Source organism: Cervus canadensis, chromosome 16 (genome assembly GCF_019320065.1).
Source record: "Cervus canadensis isolate Bull #8, Minnesota chromosome 16, ASM1932006v1, whole genome shotgun sequence".
Lineage (NCBI taxonomy): Eukaryota > Metazoa > Chordata > Mammalia > Artiodactyla > Cervidae > Cervus > Cervus canadensis.
Genome location: NC_057401.1, coordinates 60396719 through 60406908, shown reverse-complemented (window position 1 = coordinate 60406908; position 10190 = coordinate 60396719).

Sequence of the window (10190 nt, the reverse complement as noted above, 5' to 3'; positions counted from 1 at the left end):
TCCTCCCCTAATTAGAATGAAATAGCAGGGACTCAAATAGAACTCAAGTCAAAATTAAAATAATTCTGCTCACAATTTCCCTTCTGCTTGCTTTTTTGTTTAAATTATCTCTCTTCCTATTAACATTCATAATGTAACTGAAAGTGCCATTTTCTTATACAGTAATGGGAAAAAGAGAGTTAATAACCCATTTTAAAACAAGAGAATTTACATTAAACATCACAAAAATAAGCTCCATCTTGACAAATTTTGGTCAACAAGGCTATTGAGTTTTTATTACCTTAACAATTTAATGAACTGCAGAAGGATGGGGGTATATATCTGGTCTTACATGGAGAAGAGACTTTTACTATGACCCCTCTTCTCTCACCCAAGGTCAGCTCTGTTCACTCCCATGTACTCCCACCCCTATGTATTGTATTCCAATAATGCAAGGAGTGTGCTTCCAGAAAAGATGGTTGTCTAGAATTCAGTAGGATTTGTGAGTTAGCACTTCTTGAATTTGTGTGTGTGTGTGTGCGCGCGCACACACACACGTGATGGAGCAAGGTTGAGAAAGTTCTGTTTGGAACCCTTGTGATTTCACGGTTGGTGAAGACTCAGTGCCTGGGTCCTTCTTTACGTAGCAGCTGTAAAGTAAGGCTGCAGCATCACATACATGAAAAAGCCAGTGGCGATACTCAACGTGATATCAAAATCAGAGGGCATAGAAGCACTCCCTGGCATTTGAAATTCAGGAAGTCGCCAGCCGACATTCTCCGAAGTCAAGTCTTCACACCACAGAGAACAAAAGCTCAACTAGAAAGGAGTGTGAGTGGGGGGGGAGAGCAAGAAGACTCCTCTTCCTTCTGGACTCAGCCATTCCCACTGTCCCTGTGAGCTCCGTCACCTAGAGCCAGACCGCGTGTTCCTGGGGTGACCATGGACAAATTCCCTCTGTCTCCGTGAGTGCCATCACCTGGAGCCAGACCGCCTATGTTCCCGGGATGACTAAGGATGAACCACCTCATCTCTCTGCCCCTCAACTTTCTCTGTAAAGTGGGACCACAGCCCAAAAGAGTTGTCATGGGAAATCAACGAGGCAATGTAAAAACACAGCAGTTCTGCTGTAGTCATCACCTTGTTTCCCCTCTTCTTCCATCAAAGATCTGGTCGTCTGCTAAGAAGTCTCCGAAACCATTTTCTCCTCTGTCCGCTGTTGCTGGAAAACGTCCCCCCTTCTTCAGGTTCTTGAACTTAAGTCTCTGGTCCACACTCTTCTGGACTCCTGAACTCTTGGCCTGGTAACTTACCTGACGTCTCCAAAGAGAAGTCTTACAGACACTTGCCTCTTTGAAGATTAGGTCATTACTTCAGCTCAGGCTCACTCATTCTCCATGCAGAATTGTGCCGTGACCAGCACTGCTCCACCCATCACCCAAGATAAAATGTGTAAAGCAGATAGCTACTGGGAAGTTGCTAAATCACACAGGGAACCCAGCCGGGCTCTCTGCGATGACCTAGAGGAGTAGGATGGTGGGGCAGGCGAGGGAGGCGCAGAAACGAAGGGACACGTGTATAATCATGACTGATTGGTGTTGTCATAGGGCAGAAACTAACACAGAACTGTAAAAGGATTTTCCACCATTTAAAAAAATAAATGAAACATTAACAGTAATGATAAAATTAAATTTTTAAAAACTGAGGTGCCTCTAAACCTTTTCCCTCCCTCCCTCCACCCTGTCATCACCAACCATAATAAGCTCGTCCTGATATTTCCAGGGTGCACCTCTCCCTGCCTGTTGTCGGGGGTCCCCTTGATCTCTTGCTACCATCATGGGATCCTCCCAGTCCAGTCCTCTTCCCAACTGAAAGTTACAGGAGTATCAATTTTATTTTCTGAAAAACTTTTAAGATTCAGAAAAGTAACAATAACAATTACCCATGTATGCACCACTCAAATCAACAACTGTTTCTCATTTTGCCTTCACAGATTTTAATAAATTCTGTGTCCCTGTTATCTCCCTCTTTTTAGAGGAGTTTTTCCTTCTAGACCTTGATTTTATACTTTCACCACATACAAGTGCACCAAATAATTTAGAGTCTAATATTGTGATTTATTTAATTTCTATATAGCATAATCTATTGAACTACTTGTTCTTTTCACATAATGAGCCTTCCAAAGGACAATTGTGTCATTTTATACGAACATTATTGTCTTCTGCAGTGCTTACAAGAGAAGCCTGGAAAACATAGAACAATACTTGAGGTCCTACATGAGCTGTTCGGTGCCCACTTCTTTCTGTACTTTATACAAACACACACAAACACACACACAGACATTCTCACACACACACACATACACACACTCTCACACACATATACACACTCACACACATACATACACTCACACACATATACACAGACATATACATATGTATATACACAGACACATATATATGTATACACATATACACATACACACTCACAAATATACTCACACATGTACACACACCCACACACACACATACACACACACACAAATACATATACACTCACACACATTCACAGAACAAACACACGTGCACTCACAGACACATACACACATACACACACTCACATACAGATACACAAACACACACACACATATACACACACAAACACATATACACTCACACACACTCACATACACACACAAATGCACACACTCACACACACTCACATAAACAAACACACACATGCACTCACAGACACATACACACACTCACATACAGATACACAAACACACACCCAAACACATACACACATATACACACACACACTCACATACACACACACACTCATACATACTCACATGAACAAACACACACATACACAAACACACACTCACACTGACACACACAGAAATACACACACACACTCACATAGACACACACACACATGCACTCACACACACATACACACACTCACATACAGGTACACAAACACACACTCACACACATACACACATATACACATATACACACACAGAAATACACACACACACACTCACACACACACACAAAGCTCCTGATGCTCCTGCACCCTCTGAGCACTTTGAAACGTCCCAGTGCGTCATGTGGCTCTTCTCACTTTTGTCCCGTGTTCACTTTTCAGTTCTGAACAGAAAACCCCATCACTCCCCAGGATCACTCCCCAGGTGGCACCACGACCCACCTCCCACCTCCTACCAGCACGCCAGCCCTCGCCGCCTGTGGGTCAGCCGCCCCTTATCTGCTGTCCTGTTCTGCACAACTGTTCACACAGTCTCTCCTCGCTCCTAGAGTGCATGCGTCACAGTCTGATCAGTCCCATCGTGGTTGCCTTTTTCTTACTCCCAGCTCTTAGATGAAACCCAGAGACGCATGCACAATGGAGGCAGATCACTGGAATAACCGTAGCAGGGAGGAAGGCATCACCCTTTATGGCAGGCGACCCCTGCTGACCGGGGCTCAGCACAGCAAAGTGGACGGGTCAGACTTCAGTCTAGAGTCTGGGTCTTCCCCTTAGTCTGCGATTTCACTAAGTGTGAAGGCAGAGTCACGTGTGCAAACATAATGTGCAGACAGTTCCTTGGGGCTTTGCTAAATGTCACTTGGCTGAAATTATAATGAAAACAGAAAGCTTATACTTCAGGTACCAAAAAAATTGTGTTTTAAAATTCCAAGGACTTGCCTCTTAAAGAAGGATTTGTATCAGTATACCTAAACATGAAAATATAGTGTGTTTATATATATATACATATATATATATATATACTTGTTCTGAATTAGTTATTTAATGAACTAAAATTTTATACATTACTACAGTACAGGAAGAGTATTACCTTTACTTTTTTTTAAACCGTCATTGATCTTTTTAAAAATTTATTTATATTTTAATGTGCCTTTAATATAGTCTCATCCTGTCATTGAAGAAGTCCTTGAGGAAGCCCCATGTGTGAAAAGTCTCTCTCACGCTAACACACTGAAGCCCTTTCTTAAATGCCAGGGACACTCCCGTAAAGCATGCCCACCACAGGGCCTTTGCACCCACTGTGCCCCCTGCCTGCACAACTCTTCTCCCAGATGACCACACAGCTTGTCCTCATTCCCTAACCACCCCTCCTAAAGCTGCAGCCCTTGTCCCATGCTTCTCCCCGATCCTTCCCAACTTTATACTCCATACTCTCTTTATCTTGTTTATCGTCTGTCTCACCCCCTGGAAAGGAAGCTCCATGAGAGCAGAAATTTTAACCTGTTCTGTTCTTTGTTATATTTCTAGCACCTTAAACAGTGTCTGATGCATAGTCAGTGTTCAAGCAATGCTTGTTTCATCGAATAAAAACACTGGCTTAGGATACGATAGATCTGGGTTTGACTTCAGTCTTCTTCACTACCTCTATGAACTTAGGTACATTGCTTACCCAGCTCTCTGTGCCTCAGTGTCTGCATCTGTAAAATGGGCTCAGAACAGCCACTCCCCGTGTTGTAAAGAGGAAACCCAAGAGTAAATGTACATCCCCATGGTGGTGGGCCTGCAGTAAGTATTAACTGTCCTCTTCTTTCTCGAAACATCCCACTTGACTCACAGACATTTCCATCAGGGAACCTAACACATGCCAATAAAGGGCCAGTAAAAAATGAGGCTAATAAAACAGACTTGACCTACTGTATAGCAAAGGGACATCCGTTCAATGTCATGTGGCAGCCTGGATGGGAGGGGAGTTTTGGGGAGAATGGATACATGTATATGTATGGCAGAGTCCCTTTGCTGTTCAACTGAAACTATCACAACATTATTAATTAATTGTTAATACTGATTAACAGTATTAAATTAAACAATGATATTCACAATAATATTAACAATATTAAATTTGAAACTTTAAAAAATAGATAAATATCCAATTAAACATGAGTGATTACACTTATTGAGTGCTTAAGAATCATTATTTGTTTATTACTATGTGTTAAATGAAGACACAATGAACTTATTCTGATTTTAAAGTAATCAATGATATGGTATGACTGTTTCTGGTCTACTTTCTAATGTATGTACTGGGACATAAGATATATTTTAGCAAAATTTTCTCTAGCAATTAAAAAGAAAAGGACCTGAAGTGCAAGCTGCACAGATGAGCCAAGAGTGCACCACATGCCCAGGGCCCTTGGCAGTGGAAGCCCTCGGGAGGAGGCTCTGTTCTCCAGAGGCACCAGTCCAAACCACCCAGTGAAGAAAACACGTGGCATTCCGAGGGATCCCGCTCCGTCCTTGGAAATGACCGTGACTTGAAGTGTTACTATGGGAACGGATGCTATGTGAGCGACCACACAGCAGCATCAGAGTTTGGACGCACGAGCATTAATGATCTTCTGCTCCTCCAGGTACCCTGGAGACCATCTTTCACCTCATTACTCCCTCCAAAACCGTCAGCTTCTCCCTGGTCCAGCTTCCTCTGCTGTCGGAGTAATCCCCAAGCAGGGACGCTAGTCCGGTCCGGGTAGAAAGACCCACCCCTCGCGGGCGTCCGAGCTCCCTGTGGGTCCTTGCCCTGCGATCCCACCTATGGGCCTCACTGCTTCTCCTGAACCCTTGTCTCTCAAGAACCGTGAACTATACAAAGTGTTCTAATTTGAAAAGATCAAATTACCAAATGTGTACGTCCGCTCTTTTCTAGGGCTTCCCAGGCGACACTAGCGGTAAAGAACCCCTCTGCCGATGCGGGAGACATGCGTTTGATCCCTGAGTCAGGGAGCTCCCCTGGAGAAGGAAATGGCAGCCCACTCCAGTGTTCTGGCCTGGAGAATCCCATGGCCGGAGGAGCCTGGCGGGCTGCAGTCCACGGGGTCGCACAGAATCGGGCACGACTAAAGCGACTTAGCACACATTGCAGGCACCCCAGTTAGCAACGAAGTACTGAGGGCAGTTCGCCGTGTTACACTCGGCGTTTCCTCCTGAGTCAGCCCCCCGCACGGAAGGTTTCCTTCACAAGGAGAACACCGCTGACATTAGCTTTTATCTTACAGTCCAGTGGGCCAAAATAACCTCAAGAAACACCCCTTTGCCACCAGACTCCAGAAGTCTGACCCCAGTTCCTTTTTAAATGGACAAACATTGGAAACAACGTAACTGTCCATCAACAGGTGAAAGGAAAAACAACCCAGTGCGTCCGTACAATGAAGTCCTGTTGTCGCTGTGGTTTAATTAGCGTCAGTTGTGTCCCAGCCTTTGCAATCCCGGGGACAGTAGTAGCCAGGCTCCCCTGCCCATTGGATTTCCCAGGCAAGAATACTGGAGTGGGTTGCCATTTCTTTCTATAACGAAATACTACTGAGCAATGAAAAAGGATGACCTTTGAAATATATCACAACTTGGAATAATCTCAAAATAATTGTGCTGGGTGAAAGAAAGAACCAAAGAAGTGCACACACCACCTAATATTCCATTTATATAAAACTTGAAAATGCAAGCTAATTAACGATGACAGAAGGACAGGAAGCAAATGAATGGTTGCGTAGATACAAGGAGTGGGGCGGGATAGGGAGGGTCTGGAGGGTCGGGAGGGTCGGAGAGCAGACTGCCAAAGGGCCGTGAGGAAATTCAACAGTGGTGCGTAGGTTCGTTATCTTGATTATGGTCATGATTTTACAAGTGTATTCACATGTCAAAACTGCATCAAGCTGTACACTTTAAATAGATACAGTTGATAATATCAACAATATCCTATAGAGCTGTTTAACAAATAAATACTATATGTAAAGAAACGTAATTTTTGTCTGATTTGTATTATATTTTGCTGACCAAATTTAGTGTGTATTTTTTTGTTATTGTTGTTATTCAGTCACTAAGTTGTGTCCGACTCTTTGCGACCCCGTGGACTGCAAGCAGGCCAGGCTCCTCTGTCCTTCACTGTCTCCTGGAGTTTGCCCAGATTCACATCCATTAAGTCAGTGTAATTAGACTTGGGAAGATGAAGAAAATGCAGGGAAGAAACATGAAAATAATCGATCATTAAATGACTCCAAAACAATCACCTTTTAAAAATTTTATGTACTGTCTTTCCTTTGGTTGCACATGTGCTTTTCCTACAAGTTTCATGTTGTAAGGTAAATGCCACCCGCTTTAACTTAATAAACTAATCTGTCTGTCCACATCATCGTCTTCTCCTACAAGGTGGGTTTTAATGAGTGCCTAATGCACTGCCATTTATTCAACCAGGGTCTTGGTAGGTCTACAGATTGTTTCTAAATTTTGCTTTTTAAAAATACTGAACCAGATATCTTTATATAATTTGGAACATCTCTAATTATTGTCTAGCATGAACTCTTGAAGGTTTATTTTATGTTTAGAAAAAAGACTAACATCTAGTCAAAATATGTATCTGGTTTTAAGTCTTTTTCTCTAAGTTCCAAAACTCAGAGGGTTTATTTTTAACAAAATTGCACTTTTCCTTGTTAAGAATTAATGCATACCCATCATTTACATATTCGGGGACATACGCATACCTAGGAAAAAGTAAAAAAATTTATTTTTAGCAAAATAAAGTAAAATAATTGATTTAGGTTCAGTTCAGATATATTATTATCTAGTGAAAGTTAACAAAATATGTGAGAAAAATTAGCTATTTTTTTAAGAGCAACTTAACATAGGCCCAAATCCCAAGAAACAATCCTGATACTGAGTTGTTCTTACTGCTTTTTCCCCATAACGCTGTGAAACACTCAAAAGGCTCTTGAGCAAGTTTCATTAACGGTGTGTACTGGCTCGGGCCAGGGCCTCCACTTCCTTTAGTCAGTGGTGATTTTCTCAAGACCAGGAGAAAAGTGATAATTGATCCTACGGGGCCCAGGAAGAGAAAGCAGTGGGGCACACAGATAAATTAGCAGCAAGGCCACAGACGGAGGTGCTAATTGGCTCAGAGGCTGTTTCTTCTAAACTTGATCCTGCAGATCTGACCTCTCCTGGCAGGACCCTCAGATTCTCTCAAGCAGAGCCCCCGGCCCAGGGAGGAGGGAGAGACATCGCCTCGCCCTGCCCCTCCTCCTACTCATCATCTTTAATTTGGAAGGGATGCAGGAGACAGGAAGGGCCAGTCAGCCCAGGTCTGACTCAGCCCCCGCCCCACTCGCTGCGGTGGCCCTGGCCTTCTGAAAAATGCCTGGAGCGCTGAGAGGAGCCTGGAGGGAGGCCAGCCCCAGAGCATCCTGGAGGCAGCATGCACAGTGGGTCCTCTTCGCGCCTGGCCCCAGCGGCTCCTCTCTGTCCCAACGAGGCTGCCCCCCAGGGCTCCCAGTGACGGAAGAGCCTTCACCAAACTCCTCTGCTGTCCTGGGACATACTGGCCAGGCACTGGACTGCTCACAGGCTTGGTCTAGTGTGCACGTTGTTGTCGTTGCTCGGTTGCCAAGTCCTGTCCGACTCTTTGTGACCCCGTGGCCTGCAGCACACCAGGCTCCTCTGTCCTCCACTATTTCCTGGAGCTTGCTCAAATTCACGTCTGTTGAGTCAGTGATGCCATCCAACCGTCTCATCATCTGTCGCCCCCTTCTCCTCCTAGTCTTTCCTAGCATCAGGGTGTGTGGGTGTGTCTAGCTTGCATGAGTGTGTCTAAATCACCTGAGCAGTGATCAGAAATGATTTCTCAGACTATTTGTGCATGCAACGCAACTGAATTTGCAACTGATCCCTGCAGCCAGCAGTTGAACAGTTGATCCCACAGTTGAACAGTTGAGGACAGAAGGCAGGAGGCGCTGAGGAGAAGGTACAGAAGGTCCTTTATAGGATAAGATAAGAGCAAGTGCCCAAAGCTAGCCCAAAGGTGACCTGAGATGCCTGCTTTGTTCCTACTGCCTCGGACCAGGGTGGGAGGTTGAAATCAGCGTGAGCATGGTCCCAGGTGGGATCCTGCGGGGCTCAAGGTGGGCGCCCCTCAGGAAAGTCCACACAGCAGACAGGAGGTCTCTGCCACTGGTCCTTGCAGGGAAGCAGCACCTCGTATCAAGGCCGTGCCTTAATAGCGAGATAGCTCTCCTCCCTGCTTTGCAGGGAGCAGAGGAAGCGACCCTCAGAACTTGTCCTTTCTGCCAGCTAGGCTCAGGCTGCCTGTAGGGGGCAGCCTCTGGATACAGATTTTGGGCTCCTGGTGTGTATAGATTTCCTCCCAGAAACGATCCCTTCACCAGTGTTGGCCCAGGAAGGTGGATTTGCGTGTCCCATTCTCTGCAGTCCCACATGAACACAGACACAAGAGGCTGTGTGCACTTAGGCAGAAAGAAATAAGCCCATCTTGCCCTTTCCCTTCAAACTGTGTGTTTAGCCTTTATACTAAGCACTCAGAACGGGGCTGTGATTTTTTTTCCTTCCTGTTTGGATCATTCTGCTCTGGCTGAGCTCATTTAACAACTCTATCTAAATCTTTTCTTCAAGGTGAATTAGACTGGCTCCTTAAAGCGACTGTAATAACCCTGAATCAGGCTTTTCCAAATCTACACTGAAAAGATGCACAGAAATCCTTGCAGCTCTATAGAAGCTTCCCATTGTCTGAGCTGCGCCATGACAACATGAGATGATTTGAGAGGAAACCCCAAACAGCTACTGAAAAAGGCTTCTGTCTGAAGACAGACAGAAGAGACCTAGTGGGTAATTTAAACACAGTAAACTGCCTGACTCCTTGTTTATACTGTGGACTCAAACGCTGAAGACACATTTAAATGGAAAAAGGGGGGCCCAGGGCTGCCCTTAGGTATGCGTGCCCTGCTCCCACTGACTTCCGAGAAAGCCTTTTGTTGTTTTTTCCACCCTGACCCTGACCCCTTCTCCACTACAGTCTTTCGCAGGACTCTCTGCCCAATGTGGCTGTGATGACTGCCAACATTTAATGCCGTCTTTATCATCAGCTTGGAAACCTGTGACAGGGGCCCCACCTTGGTCCCTCTGCTGCTGTGCTCCTCGCAGCTGGTTCTGATGCCAGGCTTAAATGCTTCCCCTCCACCCTGCTTTCTGACTCAGTTTGGCCCGGTCGGTGGGGGAAATGCCTCAGTAGCCTTTATCTCTTTTCAGTTCAGACCCTGCTTCCATCTGATTGTCCGCAAGGGAGGTTTACCACGGGAGTGACGCTAGAGAAGCAACTTTCTCTTATTCCACGGTTTGTTTCATTTCCAGCCCAGCACTCTGGCCCTAGGGCTCTGGAGGTC